A 14,283-nucleotide genomic window follows, 5' to 3' on the forward strand; every position below is an offset into this window, starting at 1 on the left:
TGCCACCTGCCCACCTTCGTTGAGCACGTTCAAAATTTGCCTCCACGGAGAACAGCCAGTCACTAATCACCAAACGCTGGCATAACATGCATCGCTTTCGACACCCCTTATATTTCGGCGTGCCGCCAGGTGGCGTTAGTTCAGCGACGAAGCGCCACTCAGCACAGGGGTGTCGAAATGGCTGCCTGTCAGGCTGGCGTCTAGTAACCAGTGACTGGCTGTCTCTCTACAGGTACATTTTTAAAGCGCTCAGCAAAGGTGAGCAGGTGGCAGTGAGGGTGTTGCCAAAATTCGAGTATCAGAGGGACGCTTACCATTTTATTCACTCATGTATCAATATCGTACCTCCCCCTCCCCCTCCCCTGTGATGACATCTTGTGATGATGTGTAACAGGTGCGCTGAAAAAGCACAAACAACCTTTCCTCTTTGAATCACGTTCAAATTTCGTCGAATGGTTTTGAGGGTAACCAGTGCTTTCAATCTGTATACCAAAGCAAAGCAGTGGCGCTACATCCAAAGGGGTGCGATCAACGTTTAGTGGGGGTGCACCACCACCACTACTTTCTTATAGAACAGTTGAATCATCCAGGAAACGTTAGCAGTGCCAAAGTTGTCAAGCGCGACGTCCTGTTGCTCATCACGCTGTGAAGTGACGTTTTAGACCACAAAATGAGTGACAATCAACGCCCCAAGGGAAGGGGTGGTTTCATTGGCACCCTATATGCCACCCCATCAGGCCTTTTCGTTTCTGTACTGAGCGGCGGTGTGTCTGCATCAGTGACCAACATAACTGGTTTACATAAACTGTAACCGTGATGTCAGCACATCAACCGTCAACTGCCAACTGGGAGTTGATAGTGTGCTGACATCACGGTTACAGTTTGCGTAAACCAGTTATGTTGACCACTGATGCAGCGTATATATGGTTCGTGATAATCCCTTCAGCATCAACTAAGGCCTGAAGATGGCCCATTGAATCGTCGAAACTGGTAGCTAGACAATAAATAAGATCATAAGGAGAGCCATAGGTGTTTCATTGTCTTACAGTAGTGAACGGGTGTGATCCTCAAGGATGGACGTACAAAAACTATTTGTTCATGGTATAAAAGAAGCCCACAGGTCCACTGGTGTTTGCACAAAAAGAAGCATTCTAGTGATCTATCTTCACAAGCCTCTAAAAATCAATCGGAATGGCAGAAGATAAGGATAAGAATTCTCATTATCTATTATGCGATATACAGTCGCATAATCCACATGTACCGCGAATTTGCACAACACCATGCAGAAAGAAATTGAAGATTTGGTTGACAAAGAACGAGCAAAAAATTACAGTGATCAACAGACGATGCATTGTTCTGTGCATAAAGACGCACTCTGTGCTAAATTTGCTGGCGTGGAGCACCTGATGAAATTGGTAGTATGAACAGTAAATTTTCTGAAGTCGTACACATTATTACACTGTCAGTTTCAACAGTTTTCAGTGGAAGTGTATGGAGACGTTATATATTACTGCAAAGTCAAGAGGCGTGCCTGGAGTGATTTTTCGATGTAAGACCCACTATTCTTGAATTTATAAATGAATAAAAAGACAACAGGAACGAAAATTAAAAGATTCGGAACGAATTGCAGACCTCTCATTTTAAATGGGCTTGACTGCACTCTGGCCACAGTAATACACTGCAGGGTGAGAAACAACTTATTTCTAATTTGAAGGGGATGCATTTAAAAAGAAAACCGCATTGTGCAAGGGACAAATTCCGACAAAAAACACCACTCATATTCCTAAGGTCAGTGGCATTAAAGAAAACGCAAGGTTTCTAGAATTCATTGTGGCCTTGAAAACATTACTAGGACAGTTTTCTAAACGTTTTGAGGACACTGCCAGTCTTATATCCGTTTTCAAGCTTTTTTTTTTTAGACCATTTGCCATTTCAGTTAAAAGCACCCCTCTGTGTGCAGATCGAACTGACTGATTTGCAGTGTAATTCCCAATTAAATGATAAATTCTTTTATGTTAAAACTGCCTTGTAGGTCTGCATTTCCTCGGGAAGATTTTCCACGTCTCCATAATGTGGTTCCGTTCAACATGTCCGTGAAAGGCCTTTTTCGTCTATGAAACTAAATAAGTCATGATTACATGGCAATCTGCATCAACGCGAGGTGCTTTTAATAATTTCCACAACGAAACTCTGTCTCGGAATCTGGCAGAAAACCCAAAGAGATTCTGGTCATATATAAAACACACCAGTGGCAAGACGCAATCAATACCGTCACTGCGCGATAACAACGGTGCAGTCACTGATGACAGTCCCACCAAACCAGAGCTATTAAACACGTTGTTCCGAATCTCCTCCACCAAAGAAGACGAAGTAAATATTTCCGAATTCCGATCAAGAACAACTGCCAAGATGAGAAATATAGAAGTAGAAATCCTCGGTGTAGCAAAGCAGATTAAATCACTTAATAAAGGCATGGCTTCCGGTCCAGTCGGTATTCACTACAGAAAGTTCCGTAGCTACAGACTGGACAGTTGCTCAAGTCACACAAATACCCAAAAAGGGAAGAGGAGTAATCCGCTGAATTACAGGCCCATATCACTAAAATAGATTTGCAGTAGGTTTCTGGAACATATACTGTATTCGAACATTATGAAGTACCTCGGGAAAACGATTTATTAACACATAGTCAGCACGGATTCAGAAAATATTGTTCTTGCGGAACACAACTAGCTCTTTATACTCATGAAGTAATGAGTGATATCGACAGGGGATGTCAAATTCACTCAATATTTTTAGATTTTCGGAAAGCTTTTGACACCGTTCCTCACAAGCGTCTTATAACCAAACTCTGTGCCTATGGAATATCGCCTCAGTTGTGCGACTGGATTCGTGAGTTCCTGTCAGAAAGGTCACACTTCGTAGTAATACACGGAAAGTCATCGAGTAAAATAGAAGTAATATCCGGCGTTCCCCAAGGAAGTGTTATATGCCCTCTATTGTTCCCGATCTATATTAACAACATAGGAGACAATCTGAGTAGCCCTTGTAAGTAGGCTGTTTAGGTTTTTGTATTGGTAACGCCACGTAGTGCTCTCTATGAAAATCACTGGCTGTGCTGTGTGCAGCCTGTGGCTGGTTGGCATTGTTGAAATATTCTCTATTGTAGTGGGCAGTTGGCTGTTAACAGCGTGTAGTAGAGATGGGTCGAACTCGTTCATTCCAGTGAACTACTTCATTCATTTCACTCTTTGCCGTGAAGCGTTCAAATGAAGTAGTTCATTCGTGAAGTACGGAAGCCTGTCGAAGTTGCCCAGTTCGCCGCTCAGCCGCTGCTACGCTCGCTTCGCCTCGCTCGTACAATAAAGCTTCGTAATACTTCATAATTTTACCAACAGATGGCCGAACTATGCAGTAACGTGCACGCAACGTTTTACGCTCTTACAGCGTCTGAGTTAACTTAAATAGAGCATGGTCGAAGGGGACAAAGGAAAGATAAACAGAAGCCTGTCACATATAAGGAAGGTATTACATTTAATCTTGCTCGAAATTTTCTCATGAAGCATCCAAAAAAGTCTTTATCTGGCAAATGAAATATTATTTGTTGTATTCATGAACTGAAAAATAGGGCTACCAACGAAATGCAGTCCAATTTTATGTTCCTTGTAAAATTTAATCCAAAATAGAATGAGTATGTTTACCACTGTCACAGTCTATATACCTACGTTAAGTAATTATTCAGAAGTTTTCCTGCAGATTTTATTTTTGTTGAGAATAATAACCCTCCAGATTTAAAACGTAAACTGTCACCTGTAGTCATTGTTACGATTTCAGGTAAAATCCCTTTTATTTTCATGTTGGCTGTGCGTGCTCACACAGCCAGTCCCTTCGTTTATATCTTTAATATTCATTTGTCTGCAAGCGCTGCCAACGTAGGCTACCCGTAGACGCGAAGTATAGCTGCACAAATAGTCACGAGTAATGTCAGCACTGCACGTAGCAGCTGACGCTGCCTTCCCCTCGCCCCTCACCACCCAACCCGTCGTAAACCTATCGTTCCCCACAAACTCCGCGCGATTCGTCGACAGGCAACAGAGGGAGGACTGAAGTGAAGTGAGTGACGTAGCACCGATGTAGTGGGAGAGGGGAAGAGAGTGAGTGAACTAGAAAAAAGTGTGGAGTGTGCTATCTGTGAAGAGTTTGAAGTACCAGTTCATTGAAATTGAGTGGTTAGTTCACACTTCACTGAAGTGAAGCGTTCATTTGAACGACTCATTCACGAGCTCCCCATCACTAGCGTGTAGCGTTGCGCAGTTGGAGGTGAGCCACCAGCAGTGGTGGATGTGGGGAGAGACATGGCGGAATTTTGAGAGCGGACGATCTGGATGTGTGTCCATCAGAGAGAGTAAATTTGTAATATTGGATATCATGGACTGATATATATATATATATATATATATATATATATATATATATATATATATATATATATATATACGAGGTGCGGCTAGAAAAAAACCGGACTGATGCTGGAAAAAACATTTATTTACAATTTCATGTTATCTCCTTCAATGTACTCTCCTCCTCGGTCTCTACACCGCTCCATACGAATTTTCCACTGTTCATAGCAATGCTGCATATCATTTTCGGTAAGTCCATACATTATTTCCGTCGCTTTTTCTTTTACTGCTTCAACAGTCTCAAATCTAGTTCCTTTCAAAGCTGACTTGACTTTAGGGAAAAGAAAAAAGTCACAGGGGGCCAAATCAGGTGAGTAGGGTGGATGATCTAAGATGGGAATGTTGTGTTTTGCCAAAAACGTCTTCACTGACAACGCACTGTGAGCTGGGGCATTGCCTTGGTGAAGGATCCATGACTTTTTTCTCCACAAATCGTTCCGTTTTCTCCGTACTCGCTCACGTAGGGTAGCCAGGACGCTAATGTAGTAATGCTGATTCACTGTTTGTCCCTCTGGTACCCAATCAATGTGCACAATCCCTTTGATGTCAAAAAAAACAATCATCATTGCCTTGAATTTCGATTTTGACATTCGTGCTTTTTTTTGTCGTGGAGAACCAGGAGTTTTCCAATGCATCGATTGGCGTTTAGTTTCGGGATCGTAAGTAAAAAACCACGATTCATCGCAAGTAATAACATTTTGTAAGACGGTGGGATCACTTTCAATGTTTTCCAGGATGTCAGAACAAATCATTCTTCGGCGTTCCTTCTGTTCAATTGTGAGACACTTTGGAACCATTTTTGAACACACTTTGTTCATGTTGAAACTTTCATGAAGAATCTGCCTAACACTTTCCTTGTCAACTCATGTTAACTCAGACACTGCTCTGATTGTTAAACGGCGATCTTGTCGAACAAGTTTACCGATTTTTTCAATGTTTGCATCAGTTTATGCTGACAATGGTCTGCCAGTGCGAGTGTCATCACTGGTGTCTTCGCGGCCATCTTTAAATCGTTTAAACCACTCAAACACTTGTGTTCGCGATAAACAATCATCGCCGTACACTTGTTGTAACATTACAAACGTTTCACTTGCAGATTTTCCTAGTTTGAAACAAAATTTGATGTTAACACGCTGTTCTTTCTGTACACTCAACATTTTCCGACGCACAGACAAAACGTCAACTACTTAAAACAGACGCCACGGGCAGACTGAGTGCAGAAGGCAGATGAAACTCGAGCAGTAGGCGGAGCGAGAGTCACGTGACAGGCCACGCGAATTTCAGCCTTATTGCATTCGTTTTATTGTTTCACCAGTACTAGTCCGGTTTTTTTCTAGCCACACCTCCTATATATGACTTATGAACACTATTAAGGTAAATACATTGCTTGTTACCTATCAAAATCTTTCATTTGCTAACTATTCCCATCAGTAGTTAGTGCCTTCAGTAGTTTGAATCTTTTATTTAGCTGGCAGTAGTGGCGCTCTTTGTATTGCGGTAGTTTGAGTAACGAAGATTTTGGTGAGGTACGTGATTTGTGAAACGTATAGGTTAATGTTAGTCAGGGCCATTCTCTTGTAGGGATTATTGAAAGTCAGATTGCATTGTGCTAAAAATATTGGCTGTCAGTTTAGTGTTGATCAGAATAGGTAAAGAGCGAAATGTCTGAATATGTTCAGTTCTGCTCAGCTGTTTGAAAATCAAATAACGTAAGACGTTTATCAGCACAGTAATTCATTAATTTTCTAAGGGGACATTTCACCCTCTTAGATTATTTGCAGATGATGTTGTCATTTACTGTCTTGTAAAGCCATCAGATGACCAAAACGAATTGCAAAATGATTTATATAAGGTATCTGTATGGTGCGAAACGTGGCAATTGACCCTGAATAAAGAGAAGGGTGAAGTTATTCACATGAGTACTAAAAGAAATGCGCTAAATTTCGATTACGCGATAAGTCAAACAAATCTCAAGGTTGTAAATTCAACTAAATACTTAGGGATTAGAAATACAAATAACGTAAATTGGAACGATCACATAGATAATGTTGTGGGTAGAGCAAACCAAAGACTGCGATTTATTGGCATAGAACACTTAAAAGATGCAACGAGTCTACTAAAGAGACTGCTTACACCAGTCTTGTCCGTCCTATTCTGTAGTATTGCTGTGCTGTGTGGGACCCGCATCAAGTGGAACTGACGGATGTCATTTAAGAAGTTCAAAGGAGGGCGGCTCGGTGTGTGCTGTCGCGAAATAGCGGAGATAGTGCCACAGACGTGATACGTGAATTGGAGTTGCAGTCATTAAAACAAAGGAATTTTTCGTTGTGATGGGATCTTCTCATGAAATTTCAATCACCAGTTTTCTCCTCTGATTGCGAAAACATTCTGTTGGCACCCACCTACATAGGGAGAATTGATCATCTCGATAAAATAAGAGAAATCAGGGCTCGCACAGATTTTAAGTGCTCGTTTTTCCTGCGCGCCTTTCGAGAGTGGAACGGTAGAGGGACAGCTTGAAGGTGGTTCATTGAACCCTCTGCCAAGCACTTAATTGTGGATAGCAGAGTAGTCACGTAGATGTAGATGTAGATGAGAGCAAAAATCTGTGAGATTCTCATTGTCTACCCTATGCTGACAGTTTGTACCATATAAAAATTGTATTTGTCTTTAGTGCGACTGCACTGCCGTTTAAACGTGGCTACCTAGTAGTTCCCCCCCTCCGCCCTTTACCCATCATACTCGGACAGAGTGGCGTGGGGTGTAGCTTGGCGAGAGAGCTATGGCGCACCAAATTCTTTGCCGTTTGTACTCTGCGCCATCTAACCACAGTGTGATACACTGACGAGCCAAAACATTATGACCACCTATTTAATAGTGTGTTGGGCCATCTTTGTAACCCAATATATCAGCGATTCTACATACCGTCAATTCTACAGTTTGTTGATGAATTTGTGGAACTATGTGACACCAGGTGTCTATGCACAAGTCATGTAATTCCCATAAATAACTGGCTGCTGACTTTAAACGCGGTGATAACGTTGGATGGCGATCCAGACGGGAACTATCGGATTCACAACAGGCGAATCTGGTGGTCAAGACGTCAATGTTGTTTCACTGTCATGCTCCTTGAACCTCTGCAGCACGATTCTGGCTTCGGGAAATGGACAATTATACTGCTGACGTTGTCGTCAGGAAGAATACAAGCATGAAGGTCCGCAGCTGACCTGGTGTCTTCGGTTGATACCACAGGTTTCATGCAAGCATGTCTATCATAGCACAACTGCTGCCACAAGCCTGCTTCTGTGGCGCGGAGCATGTTTCGAGCAGTCGTTCGCCTGGACGACGGCGTTTGTGATGGAGCAAAACCGTGATTCTTCCGACTAGTCGACAGGTTTCCAGTGATACATGCTCCAATAACGATGATAACAAGGCCACTACAATCGTAATTGACGATGTCGTTGAGCCAACGTGTGAACACGCAAGGGTCGTCTGCTGCAGAGCCTTTTGTTCAACAATGTGCTCCGAGTGGTGTGCGATGAAACACATGTGCGTCCACCAGCACTGTGCTCTTTCGCCAGAGGTGCCACAGATCACCATCTATCCTACTTTACAGAGCAAACGAGCCTCTAAACCCCACATTCTGTGAAGAGTCGTGGACGTTTAATTACTTTAGCGCCTAGTGGGAGTTTTACTGCCCTTCTACTACTTTCGTAGACGCTCACGACAGTAGCACATGAACATTCTACCAGCTTCGCTGTTTTCGAGATATTTGTTCACAGGCACTACATAACAATAATATGCTTTTCGTCAAAGTCTCTTATCTCAGTTGATTTCTCCATTTTTAGCGCATATCTTCGCTAGGGTAATCCCCCATTCGTATGTGCTCAGCTTACATACTTTTCATGCCGCAATGCCGCCAGCAGGCATCCAACCTTTCAGCGGACAGTGGTCATAATGTTTTGGCTTATGAGTGTATTAAAATTCAAGACACTACAGAACCTTTAATTGTAACAATAGTTGACGAAAAAGTTTTCGGCCTCAAAACGGAATTAGTTAACAAATGTAAAACCGAAATTTCTCAGTTGAGACAACCGATGAACGATTCCGAAAAGAAACTGAATAAACAAGTGGCAACATGCGAAAAGAACTGCGAGCAGAACACTTCCCAAATTCAAAGTAAAGTGAACGACCTTGAAAGGAAATAAGAGAAAAACCGAATCATGTCACTGACAGAATAATTTGTAGCAAATTGCTAGGGGGCGAAGAACGATTCAATCCTGCAAAAAAGCATAATGGTTGGCAACCGTTAGATTTTTTGAAAAACTGTGAATGGAATTTTCCTGATTACGTAACATACCAGGAAAAGATCAATGTGGTTATTAGCGCCTTAGCTGACGATGCTCAAAGATGGGGCCTAAATTTGGATACAGAACAAATGTCATTTGGCGAATTTAAACAGAAATTTATAGAGGAATACTGGTCGGGGTGAAAACAGGGCTGCCTATGGCGGGAATTTATCATGGCCAGGTTATATGACAACAAAAGCAGAAGTTCAATGAAAGAGTTTTGCGAAATGTGGTATCGGAAACTGACACACTTGAGAAACAGATGAACAGAATCCGAAATAATGTGGTAACTATGGATAAAGCTCCTGGAGGATTCAAAACATTATGTGGGAAGTAATCACAAAAACTTCTTGTCATTCTTGGAAAGAGTCGAAGACGAGGACCACTGGAGAGGGAACCATGATTATCGTCAAAATAATAACAACCGGAATAGGGATAATCACGAGAATAATGACCGGAATGAGAACGAACATTACCACGTAAATATGATGCAAAGAGGCAGAGGCAGAGGTCATTACGCGGTAGAGGGTTAACACCGCGAAACTATCAAAACCGAAATGACGCGGAAAACTAAGGCCTGCGTGTTTTATGGGCCCGATTCGCGAGGACAAATATTACTGGCCCAAAGTAAGGAAATCATACCGGCTAAAACAATATGAATTTAAGACACAAGTAAGCGGCAGAACTGCCATGAAAGTAGTTAGGCCCACGCAAGGTGCGCGAGCAGCGATTTCAGAGGAAGTGGTTGGTAAGGGAAAGAAAGGCACTGCGCAAAGAACGCGAGATGTTGGTGTTAAAAAAATTGGTGCTAGAAACAGAAAAATGGTGGATATAAATAGGAACCTGGAGGAGGATGAAACTCTCGAGAGTGTGGATGAGGCGATCCTGGCTGATGTAAGACTCTTACAACTAAATATTGTTGATGGTCATGAGAATATAGATTCAGATGAGTACATGCGAACCGCTGAAATCCAAGAGGATTATACTTAATATGACGTTTCAATTGACATCATCGAAAGTGACAATGAAGAAAGCCTGTGACTGAAAATTAAATAGAAATTTAAGAAAGAATGGAAATTTTGAAAAAAAGGAAAACTGACAAAAGGTGAAAAGAAGAGCTTGCTCGTTGTCTAAGAGTAGTATTCATGTTAGAATCAGACAGTGAACATGATAGTTCAGGTGAAGAAAATGTAGAAATAGAGGAAAGGGAACAAAGTATAATGGAAGATATATCTTCAAAGCAAAATGAAGTCTTTTCCAAACAAACTCCGGCAGTAAATACCGAACAGTAAAAGAAAGAGCCCCAGATGATACAATACTGGGCAAGATTTTATTAGAGTCGTGAAAGATTTCGAAATCAGAAAACGAAAGAAGTCCCCAGACATAGGTGATTGGCCATTAAATAACATATCTGGTAGCACTATATGTGTGAACTAGGTAGATTGTATCGAACTTACTGCCACCACAATAATAAGGCATGGGGCAGGTTTATTGCAGACTTTGAAATTATAATGACTACCCTCCACCATGAAACTGCAGGATTTACTCTCAAGGAAATTCTACTTAATCATAAGAGCAAAAGTATAGTTGAAGAAACCTTACGATTTCCACCCTATGTAGAACTGGATCTGAGAGAGAAAAAAGACTTAGTAAGAAAAAGGGATGAAAGAAAATGCTGAAGCCAGATCTAAAAGAGCCTTAAAGTGACCAAATACAAAATTGGGAATTTTGTTCTCATAAAAACTCACGAAAAATCTAGTGAAATAAACCAAGAGATTTGTAAGTCCAAATATATTTACAATAGTCCCTTTGAAGTGCAATGAACTCCACACACTAACACATATTATCTTGTTTATCGTAATTCAAAGAAGTCATTAGGTGTTTGTAACATTGTAGATTTAAAACCTTAAGTCCATGGAAAAGAGAAATTAGGGGCAACATGAAAAAGTGTATATGTGATTAATCAAATAGTATTTTACTTTATATGTTCTTGTTCATAATGTTCTGTTGTCAAGTGTTGCTATGTTGAAAACACTACTGATACATGTCTGTAAGTTTCAAATTCAGTATAACATAATTGCATAGACAAATTACATGTAAAGACTGCATTGATTAAATACTGGAGCATGATCAATAGGACTGCCTAATTTGTCAATAGGCAGACAAGTGTTGATGTTGAAAATAGTGGAGGACTGTCAGATATGACTGTAGGCAGACAAAAGATGAAAAGTTTGTGTAGTGCACTGAGTATTGTGTTTTCATAATGAACTGCATGAATATTTAAAGCAGACAAAACATAGATTCTTATTGATCATAGAGTGATAAATAGGTATAAACTAACCATGTCTAATGTAAGCTCTGTGTGTAAGTGATATGTAAATTCATAAATATATTTTTCACAACATGGACACATATACAGAATAGTATATATTTTCTGAATGCAACAAAAATTCATGTTTTTGTTTTAATACTTGATGAAACAGTGTTTATATAAACAGTTATGTGTAATGTTTGTTGTGTAATGTACTTGCAAAAACTTTTTATCACCTAACACTGTTTTAAATTGTTATTATTGATGTTTCATTGATGAATCCCTCTCGGAAAACCTCAATGAAACACGGGGCATGTGTAACACTTATATCGATTAGAAGTAGGTTTATATTATGTAACTGTGTATCTGCAATTATGGAGTGTGTATTCTGATTTATTTAAACTCCTTGATATGTGAGAAGAAAATAAGGCTTTTGTAATGTTTATATGAAAAGAGCAAAAGGATCTGTTAAAATGATAAATTATTTTAGTATGTGTATGTCCAAAAAAAGAAAATGTTTATTGAGAGCTGGTTCATGCTTAGCGCACTTGTATTTGTAAAATGTAAAAGCTGTAGGGAAGTCCCCCCGAATTGGAAATGACATGGCATGATGTAATACATGGTTTTGGCGGCCGAACTGAGCAGCTCCTTTGTGTGAGCATTGCGCAGTATGTGGCTATCCGTAGCATGATACACTTCGATGGTGCTAATAGAGGCAATTGGAAGCTGTTTTACAAAGAATTTTCATCAGATGTCGATCTGGCTATTATTTGGTATTCTCGGTGCAGAGGAATGGATCTAACATGTTGAAAATCTGACGCCATTAAGAGATTTTATAAAGCATTTCAAGAGCTGTGAGTACAGTTAGCTGCCATGTTGCTTGCCACCAATCTTAGCCACTGCTTCACTGACTTCATACATTCAGTAATGTATATGGACATGGACCAGTTAATTTGTGTGTTATTTTAATAAAATCACAACATTATAAATCCAGGTCCAGAAACATATTTTCTATTCTGATCATGAACCTATGCAGGGTCCTCACCTAAATGTTACTAAAACCGGGTATCCTGATTTAAATGAAAAATTCTTGCATTCGATTGCTTAAAAGTGATTTTTGTCTAATATAAAAGTAGCAGTAAAAGCTACAGTTGAAGCCACAAAAATGAAGTTGGATAGGCTTTTGCTAAAGTATCCTCAGTTTACTACAAAATGCAGTTTTGTAGGATTACAGTGCAAGATTGTGTAAATATTCTTGTCTAGAATACCTGCTTCACAGGTGACAAAAAGGCAAATAAGACAAGCTTATTTTAAAAATAGTGTGGTTTTGATTATTATCATGAATGGTTCCTTTTTTGAAGTTAATTAAGCCCAGTGTTGAATTTTGTCGTCTTGCAAAGTAAATTATGAACTACTCCAAGTGAAGCGAATGACTAGCTTTTTTAATTAGTTTTTTCTACTGTAATATTCAGAGAGCTTGACTAATGAAACTATATTAGTTTATGGGTCCCCGTCATATTCTCCACCTATCAGAAAAGAAAATTGAACTATTACTGTTGCTAAGGAAAACAGATATATGTAGAGGAGTTTGAACAGTGTATTTATGATATTATTCACCTTTGTTTTTTTCGTGTCAGTTAAGATAAAAGCGCTTCATGTCCAAATTTAGTTCTGCACTTCAAGCAGTAACACTTCAGTATTTGATTAAGTAATGCTCTCGAGAGTAGCTGTCATTAGTATGAGCTTGGTGGATATTTGCTTTCTATAATTCACTGGTGTGTTTGTTATTGGTAACTACTGCTACACACCGTTCAGAGAGCACTGTCAGTTTGTACCCTGTGTGCTATTCAAAGGGGAAATACTCATATCAATGAAAGTAGCTTCAGTAACCAATATTCAATTTTCTTAAATATGTACACTCCTGGAAATTGAAATAAGAACACCGTGAATTCATTGTCCCAGGAAGGGGAAACTTTATTGACACATTCCTGGGGTCAGATACATCACATGATCACACTGACAGAACCACAGGCACATAGACACAGGCAACAGAGCATGCACAATGTCGGCACTAGTACAGTGTATATCCACCTTTCGCAGCAATGCAGGCTGCTATTCTCCCATGGAGACGATCGTAGAGATGCTGGATGTAGTCCTGTGGAACGGCTTGCCATGCCATTTCCACCTGGCGCCTCAGTGGGACCAGCGTTCGTGCTGGACGTGCAGACCGCGTGAGACGACGCTTCATCCAGTCCCAAACATGCTCAATGGGGGACAGATCCGGAGATCTTGCTGGCCAGGGTAGTTGACTTACACCTTCTAGAGCACGTTGGGTGGCACGGGATACATGCGGACGTGCATTGTCCTGTTGGAACAGCACGTTCCCTTGCCGGTCTAGGAATGGTAAAACGATGGGTTCGATGACGGTTTGGATGTACCGTGCACTATTCAGTGTCCCCTCGACGATCACCAGTGGTGTACGGCCAGTGTAGGAGATCGCTCCCCACACCATGATGCCGGGTGTTGGCCCTGTGTGCCTCGGTCGTATGCAGTCCTGATTGTGGCGCTCACCTGCACGGCGCCAAACACGCATACGACCATCATTGGCACCAAGGCAGAAGCGACTCTCATCGCTGAAGACGACACGTCTCCATTCGTCCCTCCATTCACGCCTGTCGCGACACCACTGGAGGTGGGCTGCACGATGTTGGGGCGTAAGCGGAAGACGGCCTAACGGTGTGCGGGCCGTAGCCCAGCTTCATGGAGACGGTTGCGAATGGTCCTCGCCGATACCCCAGGAGCAACAGTGTCCCTAATTTGCTGGGAAGTGGCGGTGCGGTCCCCTACGGCACTGCGTAGGATCCTACGGTCTTGGCGTGCATCCGTGCGTCGCTGCGGTCCGGTCCCAGGTCGACGGGCACGTGCACCTTCCGCCGACCACTGGCGACAACATCGATGTACTGTGGAGACCTCACACCCCACGTGTTGAGCAATTCGGCGGTACGTCCACCCGGCCTCCCGCATGCCCACTATACGCCCTCGCTCAAAGTCCGTCAACTGCACATACGGTTCACGTCCACGCTGTCGCGGCATGCTACCAGTTTTAAAGACTGCGATGGAGCTCCGTATGCCACGGCAAACTGGCTGACACTGACGGCGGCGGTGC

The sequence above is a fragment of the Schistocerca nitens genome, chromosome 1 (genome assembly GCF_023898315.1).
Source record: "Schistocerca nitens isolate TAMUIC-IGC-003100 chromosome 1, iqSchNite1.1, whole genome shotgun sequence".
NCBI classification, from domain to species: domain Eukaryota; kingdom Metazoa; phylum Arthropoda; class Insecta; order Orthoptera; family Acrididae; genus Schistocerca; species Schistocerca nitens.